The following is a 14,053-nucleotide window of genomic DNA, read 5'->3' on the forward strand; positions in this document are numbered from 1 at the left end:
CATACTATTTTTACAGATTAAAAAATGTATTTTTACATAAAATTACTGTAAATGTTTTATGTTTTTTAAAAGCAATTCATACTATTTTTACATACAATTACTGTAAATGTTTTAGATATTATTTTCCTGTTCATGACAGAAATGAAAGTAAAATTACATAAATCAGTCAATTTAAAGTGTTTTAAATTTATCCCCCTTCAGAATGTTCCCTCCCAGGAATTACTTTCTCCGGGGTGCGATTTCTTTTTATTTTCGACCAGTGATTAAAGCACATTATAGCAAAATTCAAATGCTGTTGCACTGCTTGCAACTATTTATTATTTTTATAAATTATCATTACAAAATAAAAAGTTATTTAGGTTTATTTAGGGTTTTACCATGCCCTGGCAGGAAAGACATATTGCTATAACATATTGCTACTACATATGTATGTGCATAAATGTGAGTCATTGTAACTTTTGTTGCCTATTCAGATTTCTGTATTTTGAGGAAGATCAAAATATTTCCACTGAATTCACTAATTTCAAATCCATAAAACTATTTAACATTCACACTTTTATTCAACAGCACACTTTATTCAGATGCATCTTCTTGTTTGTGTGTGTGTGTGTGTATGTGTGTGTGTGCGCGACACAAATTCAAATTTGCCGCCAATTCCCGCCCACAACGGCGAATGTGTCTGATTGGCCACATCTTTTAGAAGTTTGAAAAAGGACAAACGGTTACAACGGTTATAATTAAAATGGTTTAATGAAGCTCACACAATTTTGTTCATATTATTGTTCACAAGTAAGAGAATATAACGTTAAATTAGAGGAACTTTTCTCCGGGTCTTCGTTGAAGGTGGGAGCGTCATCGGTGGAACGTTCTCTGGGGTTTCTCCGGCGATTGCACCTGCACGTTGCTTCTCTCGTGCACGTTTCTCTGGTATGCTGTGTATCGTCTAAATGCACATTTTTTGCTCAATAAGTGTGATTTAAGTGATCGCAGCCTTTGATCGCGCTGGTTGTGATGAAGTGTGTTTAATTGTAATAAGATTGTTATGAAATTCATAATGTGCTTACTCATGGCTCAGTGTCTACACGAGAGAGTGAGAGAAGCCATTGCCCCGTTGATCCACTGATGATCTGTTTACAGGTATGTTGTTTGATTAGTTATGTTTTATGAAAGAAAATATCGGTTTGGCTGTTATTAAATGTATTGTAGGCTACATAGTGTTTTAAGATACATTTGAATAATTCGCCATGTGCGTGACGTGGTGAGGCCTGCACGTGGTGTGGTGCTAAATGTGTAGTGAATGTTTCATTTGGATGCTACTAATGGCATTGTAATTGTTTGTTTCATTAGTATTTTACATCATTTGAATTTGAATTAATACTTGAATGTAATCTAGTATATACAATATTGTAATATACGGTTACTTCTAATGTATTCTAGACTATTGGAGTGCATTGAAGAACAATCGTTGCCTACACAGTGTTATCCTCCTTTAAAAATTTGCACCCAGTTGACTAAAACGAGGCCTGTTGTAAACGTGCTTTTAGCCTCTTAACACCCTCGAAAGGTTATTAGGCTACAAGTGCCCAGCAATGTGAAGTGATTTTTTTGAGTGAACACTGTGAATCTGACTGCAGTAGATGTGAAAGATATGCATACTGACCCTAAATGTAAAGAATATTTTAAAATATTTATTTAATTTTCATTTCAGGTTATGTGGAAAAGCCTGTGCTTGATGGAGATGTAAAGCAGATGACCACAGCATCCCAGGTCCCAAGAGGGGACTGTTTTAGTAATTTTCTACTGGGCAAACTGAATTACTCAAGGTCAGATTATTACATTATTTCCTATGATAAGAGTACAGAAAACAATTATTTAAGAAAAAAAAATCATCCAATCAATTGACCAATGTTTTATTTTTATATTCCATTTGAAAACGAGATCACAAATCTGTTCTTGTATTACATGTTCAAGCCTTAAAGGGGTAGTTTGGCCAAAAAGGATATTAAACCCATGATTTACTCACCCTCAAGCCGTTCAAGATGTGTGTGTGTATATATATATATATATATATATCCATCCGGCTCCAGGGGGATAAACGAAGGCTTTCTGAGGGTAATCCGTGCGGTTTTGTCATAAAAATATACACATTTAAAACTTTATAAATGAAAATAACTGGCTTCCGGCAACGATCGACGCGCATTCACAGGAGATGGATGCCGCCGTTTGACGTAGAACGAATGCGACAGCGCAGCCGGAGAGCAGAGCAAAACAAAACTCAAAATATTTTTCTTTTTTAAAAATATTTTTTGATCAAAAATCAAAAAAATCGAATAACTCTTCATGGAAATCCTGAGCGGAGTTTTGTTTTGCTCGTTCTACCCTCTGGCTGTGCTGTCGCGTTCGTCCTACGTCATACGCTGGAATCCATCTCCTGTGAATGCGAGCCGACCGTTGCCGCAAGCCAGTTATTTTACTAATCCATTGCACTTTGAAGGTGCACTATGAAATAGTTATTCATGGTTAGGGGTAGTCCTAACCCTAAATTTAAATAGTATTTTAAAATATTTCTTTCTTTTGTGATTTCAGATTAGAAAAACCTGTGCTTGTGGATCTACATTAAATGACCATGGCAACCCAGGTGTGGAAATAGGAGACTGTTTTTACTTTTAAATTTGTGTAGTCTAAGATGGACGATTCTTCTGACACCATATGAATGCATACGGTCGTCTGGCAGAAGCTAGGTAATTTAGATTATAAAGTTATAAGTATGGATATTTTTCTTACACAAACGCATCTCTTCGCTTCAGAAGGCCTTTTATTAAAGGATTAGTTAATCTCAAAATGATAATTTACTCACCCATGCTATCCAAGAAGTTCATGTCTTTCTTCAGTGGAAAAGAAATTACGTTTTTTGAGAAACATTTCAGGATTTTTCTCCACACAATGGACTTCAATCGCAACCAAAATGATGAAGTCCAAATCAATGCGGTTTAAAAGGACTTTAAAGTGCTTCAAATGTCTCTCCTGGATCCGAGCTGAGGAATAGGGCCTTATCTAGCAAAACATTTATATACTTTTTAACCACAATTGTTAGTCATGTGCTGGTCTGTGCATTACGTCGTCACGTTGGAATTGTCATGTCATCTATCTAAGTTATTTGTCTGTGTACTCAGACAAGGCAAGGAAGGGTGAAAAATTCCATCTCATTTTCAACTTCAAAATCATCAGACATCTTTTGTTTTTTCATTTTATTATAAAAAAAATGTTTTGTGACGTTTCCAACGTGATGATGTCATGCCCGGCGCGTTGCAGACCAGCACATGACTAACAATTGTGGTTAAAAAGTATATAAATGTTTTTATTTTATTTTTTATAACAGATTGTTTCGCTAGATAAGGCCCTATTCCTCAGCTGGGATCGAGGAGAGACATTTGAAGCACTTTAAAGTCCTTTTAAACCGCATTGATTTGGACTTTTAACATTTTGGTTGCAGTTGAAGTCCATTGTGTGGAGAAAAATCCTGAAATGTTTTCCTAAATCTTAATTTTCACTCAAGAAAGAAAGACATGACCATCTTGGATAGCATGGGGTGAGTAAATTATCAGGAATTTTTTTTTCATTTTGAGATGAACTAATCCTTTAACCCCCCCAGAGCCATGTGATTGTTTTTATGATGGATAAATGCACCTGTTCACTTTAGCTAACCCTTTAAAAGTTATTTTGAACTCTGGACCAAGAAAATCTTTCTGTTATTGCTTTAAAAACATACTACTTGCTCCATCTGTCTGGTAATGCAGGAAGCCCTTTCCTACTTTATGGGTATGAACATCTTTGAGAACCATGGTAAAAGTAGCTTTGTAAGGTGATGCTCACAGTTAAATCATACCAGTGTCAGTAAATGTGTAAAATAAATTTAGCAGATATGTCTTAAAAAAAGTTACCATTAAATAGCACACAACTATTGATTTTTCTCTCTCTCGCTCGTTGTGATTATGATTATAGCATGAAAAGCGTTCATCATCGTTTAACAGCTAGTGCAGGTGTGGGGCTTCCCTGTGTTACCATACAAAGTAGGGAGGTAGGAACTTAGTTTCTAATAATACGGATAATGAAAACGCATTATTTAGACCCATGCAGAGTTCAAAATATTGTTAATTCCTTTAAATGTCCTTGTTTTTATTTTTCCAGTAAAACACTTTATTTGACAAATGTATAGATTATTATATTGCCTCTTAATGTAGCTATTTGTCCATGCTCTGCTTGTATTACTGTCCAATTAACATTAAACATTGTTTGCAATTCACTAAAATGACTTCTGTTTTATTGGAGGTACCCATTACATTTTGTTGTTGATTTTATGTACTTATTGGGATTTTATAAATTTTTCTTAGTTATTTTGCAAAGGTAAACTATTTTAAAAGTAAATAAAAGCCATACATTTACAGAGATTAACCTGAAATGTAGTTGTTTTTAATGTGTTTTCACATACTAAATACGTTTTTATACATTTTTTCTTAGTTATTTTACAAAGATAAACTGTATTTTAAAAGAATATTACTGTATAAATACAGAGCAACTTAATAAAGTAACTAATAAAAGCCATACATTTACAGAGATTTACCTGAAATTTACTTGTTTTTAATGTATTTTCACATACTAATTACGTTTTTATACAGTTAAAGAACAATTATTAACAGTAATATACTGTAATTTAATGAATTGTGACTGTAAAATATTCTCTGTATTTTTACGGTTTTTGCATGTAATTTTGAGAAACAGTTTTTTTCTGTAATTTGACGGATTCCGTCTGGAAACTTTGCTGCCAGAGATTTGCCGTTTTTTTACGGTGTTTTTTTTTTACAGTGCCCGGTGCCACCCACAGTAATGAGGTCACGATGCATGTGCACATACACACAGTACAGGGGGAAAAAAAAGTACAAGAAGAAGAGAAAAATGTCAAACCCAATGTGTGGCTCCTACAAACATATATTGGTTTAGTTGAATTATCACTAAAGTTGCAGTAATATCTTTATTGTCTTGCTTATGTTATTGTGGATCTCTTAAGGTGTTTTTGGATCTGATATTTCAAATGTGTAGTCAAGAAATGCATTTTTTTTTGTAAGTAATCACTTTAATTTTTAGTGCTATAATTGTGCAAAGTCCTAAAGGGTTTAAGCAACCTAAACAATGGGGGTTGGCGATCTAGAAAAAAAATTAAATTACGTTTTTTTTCTAGATGGATCACGTTTCACGATTTTATCCTGGTTCTTCTTCAAGTTGGTTTTAAGACTATTTTGCAAATGAAAGGGGCTACAATACAGCCAAACTATGTCCCCACATAAAAATATACTCTTTACCATTTATGATTTGAAGATTATATTTAATATTTAATTCAAGTGCAAGACCATAAATCAGCTGTTAGCAAAAAACTTTACATTTAGAATTTTTGTTTTTGCATCTTGTTGCGGCACTCGGAGTAAAGCTATGGAATTCAATTTACTTCAAGTTTATTTATATAGCGCTTTTCACAATGTGCATTTTTCCAAAGCAGATTTACAGGGGCAAACAGGAAAAACAGAAAAGGTAAAACAGCACAGTGCATGGTGTTTATAGAACAAGCAAGATCATTCTAATCAATAATATCTAATTAGTAAGTAAATAAATAAATGGAGTCTCCCGGTGAGCAAGCCAACACTGCCCTGCTATGGCGAGGAACCCAAACTCCAATGATTGATTAATGGAGAAAAAAAACCTCGGAAGAAAACAGGCTCAGCCGGGAGGGCCAGATCCCATTTGACGTGTCATAGCTGCACTCAGTGACTTGACCAAAAGCCACTGAGCAAATATCCATGAGGAAGAGGGAGAACCCACCATCTGCAACCCAGAAAGTCCCACTCACCGAAAACCGTGCAGGTTCAACCCGGTCCCACCCCACGATCGACATCCAGAAAACAGAGGAACAACCAGGGAAAATAGTACTGGCATGTTGTAACTTTATTCCTCTGTTGTCCGACATCGACCACAAAACAAAGCCAAACCGGACCCACACAGCCCCAGCAGATGAATCCTCACAACCAACGTATCTGTATGATTCGTGGCCGTTATTTATTGGATCAGTGCAGCTACAGTAATATAAAGTATAATAATACTTCTAAGTGTAACCCACTCTTGCTGGTTCCTTCTTACGGCTTTTCCGGAAAGGATAACACAGAGACATAGCCTGAGTTCACTTGTTGCGTTTACTGGAAGATATGAAACGACACCAAATAGCCATTGAATATATCTCTTTCGGTCACATAACATTCTCTTCGGCAGTTTACATGTGACTGATCCACCAGGTTAACAAACAATTAATCAGTTTTTGCAAGATCAAGTTCTCAATTTCTGTTGTTTCTCAAACATAGAAAGTATAACAATAAAAGAACATTGATGCATCATACCTGGAATATATGAAACGACACCAAATAGCCATTAAATACATCGCTTCTGGTCACATAACTGTCGAAAAAAAACTTGTGGAAATGAACAACAAAAAAATACAGAGATACAGTTGTGTTCAAAATTATTCAACCCCCACTGAAATTGATTGTTTTGGTCGGTTTGACATTGATTATGATCATTCAGTCATCCTGCTTACAATTAAATCAAAGAGGCACGTGTAGGTCAGACAAATGTAACATAACATTTATAATGAAATAACCACAAATGTCTTTTCTGAGCTCACATCATTATCAGTTTTATTCAACCCCCAAGTGACATTCAATCTTAGTACTTAGTACAACATCCTTTTACAGTTATAACAGCTTTTAAACGTGAAGCATAGCTTGACACAAGTGTCTTGCAGCGATCTACGGGTATCTTCGCCCATTCATCATGGGCAAAAGCTTCCAGTTCAGTCACATTCTTAGGCTTGCGCACTGCAAGTGCTTTCTTTAAGTCCCACCAGAGGTTCTCAATCGGATTTAAGTCTGGTGACTGCGATGGCCACTTCAAAATGTTCCAGCCTTTAATCTGCAACCATGCTCTAGTGGACTTGGAGGTATGCTTGGGATCATTGTCCTGTTGAAAGGTCCAACGTCTTCCAAGCCTCAGGTTTGTGACGGACTGCATCACATTGTCATCCAATATCTCCTGGTACTGAAGAGAATTCATGGTACCTTGCACACGCTGAAGCTTCCCAGTACCTGCAGAAGCAAAACAGCCCCAAAGCATGATTGACCCCCCGCCATGCTTCACAGTAGGCAAGGTGTTCTTTTCTTCATAGGCCTTGTTCTTCCTCCTCCAAACATAGCGTTGATCCATGGGCCCAAACAGTTCTAATTTTGTTTCATCAGTCCACAGAACACTATCCCAAAACTTCTGTGGTTTGTCCACATGACTTTTGGCATACTGCAGTCGACTCTTCTTATTCTTTGGGGACAGCAAGGGGGTGCGCCTGGGAGTTCTGGCATGGAGGCCTTCATTACGCAGGGTGCGTCGTATTGTCTGAGCAGAAGCTTCAGTACCCACATCTGACAAATCTTTCCTCAGTTCCTCAGCAGTCACACGGGGACTTTTCTCCACTCTACCCTTCAGGTAGCGCACAGCAGTCGAAGTCAGCATCTTCTTTCTGCCACGACCAGTTAGCGTTTCAACAGTGCCCTTTGCCTTGAATTTGCGAATCATGCTTCCTATGGTGTCTCTTGGTATGTTTAACATCTTTGCAATCTTCTTATAGCCATTGCCCTTCCTGTGAAGAGTAATCACCTGTTCTCTTGTCTTCCTGGACCATTCTCTTGACCTCACCATGTTTGTAACCACACCAGTAAATGTCTAGAAGGAGCTGAGTATCACAGTCATTTTAAAGCTGCCTAATTGGTGCTTATTAGGCTTTATTGCTGCTCCCTGATATCCACAGGTGTTTTCAATACCTGATTGAAAACACTTCATTGAAACTCTGTTCTTCAGAGTGGTAGTCTTTAAGGGGTTGAATAATTATGTCAATGAAGAATTCACAAAAGAAACATTTACTACTGTATTACAAAACTAATTGATGTCATTTTAGTTGCATATGGTTCTTTAAGAAGTCCTTGTAGGATTTCATTCTGAATACAATTACAAATGTACACTAAATTCCCTAAAACCATTTACAGCATTGGGGGTTGAATAATTTTGAACACAACTGTAGAAACACAACGGATACCATGTGCTCCTTAAACTCTCAGCAGTAAATTCGGTTTAAAACAAATTTTCTGTATCTCTTTTAACTCAAATTTGAAAAAAAAATGCTTTTAGAAGAACAAATTTGACCTTAAAATAAATTAACTAATATCTAATAACATTTTACTTTCGTTCGACCGGAGTGAGATTCTACACTTATCAATCTCCTCAGCAGTTTACATGTGACAAAGGTGAAAATGGCAGATTTACTTTAAGTTTACGTTAGTCGCCTGTAGGTATCTCCATATCCCCTTCTTCTTGATGCATTTGTTAAATTCAATTTAAAGAATATGTTTCACATGATGAACAAACTTTTTTGCAAAATTCATAACAAACTTCTTTTACCCGTTACATAAGCATTCGTCCAGCAAATGCATCAATAATATAATATACTTCACATTATCTCATGGTCATAAGTAACGTGACTTTACCAAACAGGATTTAGAGCAAGGGTAGCATAGACCGAAACACAGTTTAAGTGACCAGTTTTAAGCGTGAGCACAGAAAACCAATCACAAATGTCTTTTTGGTTTTTTATTAAATTCTACTCTATATGTTAAACATAATGACGATCGCATAAACAAAAAAAACATACATAAAACACAAATGCGCTAGGGAGCGCGTAGGGAGAAAGAGAGATAAAGTGAGTGAGAGAGAGCATGGCCGCAATTTCTGAACATCAGCTTAAAATCGTCTATAACAAAAAGGCACAACCTTAACGCAGCTATTCTAAAATAGTATACGGATACTTGCATGCTCTGTGATGGATGTATTTGTATGCGCTTGGAGAGATGGAAACCAATGATTTCAAGACTGCGGTCCTGCTGAAAGTTGCAGGCCTCATGACCAATTTTCTTTATACCTCTTGTGCTTGAATTGTGATGATGGCTGCTTGATATTATACGTGATATAGAATTTCCTATTGTTACTAAATATTTTACTAATCTGCAACCTGCACACATACAGAAAAGTCTTCTGTACTTACATATACTTTAGCTAAATGAAAACAACAACATTCATATAAAAAGCACACAGGTTTTTATTGCATATCAATTTCATGTATAAATTATTCATAGCATTTCAAAGATTACATTTCTATTCTACAGAATTAACATCAGAATCATGTCTTCATGAAATACATCTTCAGTAATCACAAGTTTAAAAAAGAACTTTAGAATTTCATTATACAATCCTTACATTTTGCCATTTATTCTCAACCACAAGAGTACTGTTTAGTTTAATAATCCTTTGCCCATTGTAAGGCAGAAAAAGCATCTGAAACCTGCTAACAAAACAACATGAACAATAAGTGCAACTACAAATTCATTGTTTTTATTTTGCTTTCATTTTAATTTAAGATACACATTTCACAATTTGACACTGATAGGACCTTTAAAACACACTTTTTCATGCAATTTTTTTAAACAAGCATAAGCAATCTATAACTGAGATCCAAATTAAACAAGCACCATCTTTTTTAAACAAAATTAATTTTCAGACATGGGATAATAAAAGTAGTACTTTACACTTTTTTAATAAACCATAACTTGTTTTATACCATATGCTTGTCTATAATATAACAATGTGCTAAAAATAACATATTTAAGCTAATTCTTGAACATACAGTTATGATGGGTTCAATGTGGGTCACTTCTTTTACCACCGAACGCTTCCTAAGTACAGTAGTATGTTACATAACCTGTTCAGTACTTTGAATTCCATTACATGTCCAGCATATTATGCATCAAACAAGGCTTTTACACAAGCGTGTGGGTAAATAATAGTAAGGACATACAGATTATACAAGTAATGGTAATACAGAGCACCGCCCGGTGTTACATTAAAATTTTATACCGCACCAAGTTTTTCTACTGTGTGATCAAACATTTTTTGTGTTTGGAATTCAAAGTATATTACGTGGCTTGTTTGTAGTTAGAATATTTCCAACTGACATGTTCTTCTGACAAAGCTTGTTTTTTTAACTACATACCTGTTTTGAACTATTTGCTAAAGTGCTTGTAAAAACCAGCATTTCCTAGAAACCTACATTAAAATCAGGAGCTCAGTAAATTATAGTAAGAGCTAGGCAGAAATTAGTATGTGTTATGCCAACAAAGGTGTTTCCAACAATATGGCACTTTCTGGGTGGTAGATAGAGTCTTCAAAAACAATAATCTATGAGTAGAGTAAGATTAAAAGTAAAAACATAAATAAATAAAAAAAATCATGACCCTAAAAGACATTCAAGAGAAGTTTGATGGAGTAAAACGCACTCAAAACATTCATTATATTTATCAATTGATTACAATTCATTCACTGGCTTCACAGTTCAGAGTTGGGCGAGTGCTTACATGTGTGTTTGTGGATCAGAGCATCTCTAAGAAACCTCTATATAGATGTTCAATGTTGCTGCTCACCTGTTACTTGTGGAGTCTCTTCTGTGACACAAACAAGCATGTGTGATATTTATAATATAATGAGTACAATACTCTATGGCTCTTCTCATCCAAATGGGAATCATGCAGTTTAAACCCAAGATCCTAGGTAATTCATTTCAATGTGGTCAAATATATAATGTCCCATTTTTAGTTATCCAATGCTTTTATAGAAACACTCATTTTAAAACCCCAGCCATTTTCATCACATTACAGTACATTGCTAAATGTTGGAACAGTTGGTGTCAAGATTATGTGGTCATAAATAAAATGCATTGCTTTGTAAATTTAGATTTTGGCAAAGCCATTTCTCTATATTCACACAGAACAACCGATTTAAAATCTTTATGACATTTCAGTAATTTCATTTGTTTCAAACAGCTGACGAAACATGTTTCTTCATTTTTGTCAGTAAAATAATCAAAAGAAATATAAATAAACACTCATCAAATGTAAGTAGAAACAACAGATCAGTAACTGCTGACAGTGATGACCACAAAGGGAAAAATGATTGTCAAAAAAAAAAGAGTTATTTGGCACACAACACTCAAAATGTTAACTTATTTTGTACACCACACAATAATATTGTACAAATTTGGTCCTTCACAAAAGAATTATATTACCATTTAAGCACAGATATGCTTGAAAAGAAACAATACTGTTTACAGAGGAAAACATACGTATAAAAGGATAATATGACTAAATTAAAAAGGGGAAAAATTTTATCCACTTGCCATCACTGGAAAATAATTAAACTCTTAAAAACAAACTTTTGGACTAATGGCTAAAATACTAAGCATAACAATTATAACAATAACTGTAATGCTATGCACTCTGAGCAGCCTAAGGCTCTTACAGTATGTTACTTTTGAATGATGTGAAAATAATTTTACGGGCTTGTAAAAATGACGAAGGTTTTCCAATGATTTCCAGCATATACCTTTTTGACAACAGTCATTTTTTTAGGGTAAGTTAGAAAAAAGTTGTGTAAGTGCTTGTATTAATGCTTAATAATCTAAAACCTTTGTAACAGTAAATCACTAGAGCACATGAATTTGAGAAAGGAATGCTCTATAACATCTGGTAAAATCTAATAGAAGAAACACATTAACCCTGTCTAACCATCCTAGCTCATGACTCTTCAGGAACACCCATTCTAATGCTGGAGCTCAACTTGATGACCTACATTCAGGGATGGGCAGTATTTCAAATACATGTATTTAAAATACGTATTTGAAATACTAAATAGTATTTTGTATTTTAAAGCCTTTGGAAAAATCTAATGTAATTTGAATTTAAATACATTTAAGATGAGTATTTTTGTATTTTCAAAATACTCAAAATACTTTGAGCCAGTCAACCTTTTGTATCAGGGTGTTTTCGTGCATCAACCAACATAATTCAGGCCAGACACGCCCTTCCCCAGCCCCAACATTCATGCACGTGAGCTTCAGCTGTAGCTACAACCCAGCATTGGATCTGCGACTTTTCTGGTATAATGTGAGGATTTCATGGTCAATTTTATTTGTGTTTAAAATATTAAAGTTACTGCGTGTTAGGTATGGGTGATGTCATGACAACATCAACCTGTCGTAGATTCGTAGAGATTATATACATTGATTTAACTTTTTTTAAATAGTTTTTAGAGCTATTGGGGTAAGTAAATATATATGTGCACCTTTCAGTGGGCAGGAATAATTGGATCATGACAGTGGAGAAAGAAACAAGTGTGAATGAGTAATTGTGATTTGTTATTATAACTGCCGCGAAAGGAAATTCTAACTCTCACTTTGCACGTTGGCAGGCAGTTTTTTTTGTGCACGATCTCCGAAACGGAGTGTCACGTGTGACGCGGTATGCGTTGGAATAAGCGCACAGTTGCCGCTTTCTCTTGTTGCTTTGTGCAGTTGAAGCATTGTCTATACGTTCACAATTCGCATAGATACGCCGCGAAACTGTTTACAGCGCGCACTCCTCATTAAACCGACGAGGCTTTTATGCTTGACGTGCTCTCCGTTGTATAAATCTGTGAAACGACAGGGGGCGACACTGATAAATTCTTCTCCAAATCATCAAAAAGGAGCGATGAGAGGAAGTCATTTGTTTGCCGAAGAATTTGTGAAACACTCCTCTCGTGATTAATGGATTTCTTCACATATAAATTGATTAGGTTTTGGGTCATTTTTAGGTCATTATGTGAAAAAGGTTTTGAGTACACTAATTAAACCCTCAGTAAAACACAGTTAACTTCAAATTGTGACATTATAACAAAACATATCAATATATGATAACATTAAACACACTAAATTGAAAAATACTGTCTTATACATTTTTAAATGCATTATTTTCTTTTAATTAAAGATTGTATTTAACAAAATAATCTCCATCAGTTTAGTGTATTGATTGTGTGCATCTGTGATGACACTGATGAATGATACACCACACAAAATCTTTAGCTTTTAGTAGGAAAAAAAACAAACTTTGGGTGAATAATGCCAAATTCTAATTTTATTTATTTTAGACAAACTTTATATTTTTGTTACTGAGTTCGAAGTTATGATGGTGATAAAACATAATGAAATATTTTTTTTATAAAGTTTCTTTTTTTGTAGTTGTGTATTTCCTACAGGGCAGGGGAAGGGAAGCGGTAAATAAAATGAAAACGAAAGTTTCTTAGCAGTTAAACACATCATGCTTTTTGGCATTTAGAATAGGCCCAGATAGATTTCAGCCTTATAGGGGTACCTGTACTGAATCACCAATTTCACATGTATTTTGTGTATTTTCAAAATACAAAATACTGTATTTGTATTTAAATACATTTTCCACACAGTATTTTGTATTTGTATTTAAATACACTTTTCCACACAGTATTTTGTATTTGTATTTTAAATTTACATGTATTTATGCCCATCCCTGCCTACATTCACACCTGGGTAGTTTAGAATATCCAATTTAACCTTATTGGCATGTTGGCATATTGGCACTGCAGTCGAGCATTTGGAGAAAACACACTGCAGCACAGAAGAACCAGGCAAACTCCACACAGAAATTATCCTTGTCAGTCTGGACTCAGACGTCAAGAACAGTCTCTGTTATCTTCATATAATTGACAATGAGGTGGAGAAGAGATTCTAGAATTATTCACTTGTCTTTTCTGGATTGAGCTCCTATGGAGAACTAGTAGCTAGTTGCAAACAGAAAAATATGCTGCATGTCTGATGATCAGTGATGTTATACTTGTTTACAGCTGTGGAATGAAAATCTCCCATCAACTGTGATTGGTGTTTGGGTCTGTTTCACTCAACAATATGAAATGCTATCTCTGCAGCTCATGCCTCTTAACACACATATTGGTGGTTTATCTATGTGGCATCACTGGTTTCTCCCTCTGACCATTCTGATCCCTCTTTTGTTTT

General features: G+C 35.1%; 1 long non-coding RNA gene across 1 annotated transcript; it reads left to right on the forward strand.

Annotated features, from left to right (window-relative positions):
- The first annotated feature begins 753 nt into the window (after positions 1-753).
- LOC130440003 (uncharacterized) lies at positions 754-2,919 on the forward strand. Its single transcript, XR_008909514.1, has 4 exons — positions 754-927; positions 1,076-1,137; positions 1,709-1,823; positions 2,587-2,919. It is a non-coding gene; the product is annotated as an uncharacterized LOC130440003 (long non-coding RNA).
- Positions 2,920-14,053: the final 11,134 nt, after the last annotated feature.

This window comes from Triplophysa dalaica, chromosome 18 (assembly GCF_015846415.1).
Source record: "Triplophysa dalaica isolate WHDGS20190420 chromosome 18, ASM1584641v1, whole genome shotgun sequence".
Classification (NCBI taxonomy): Eukaryota; Metazoa; Chordata; class Actinopteri; order Cypriniformes; family Nemacheilidae; genus Triplophysa; species Triplophysa dalaica.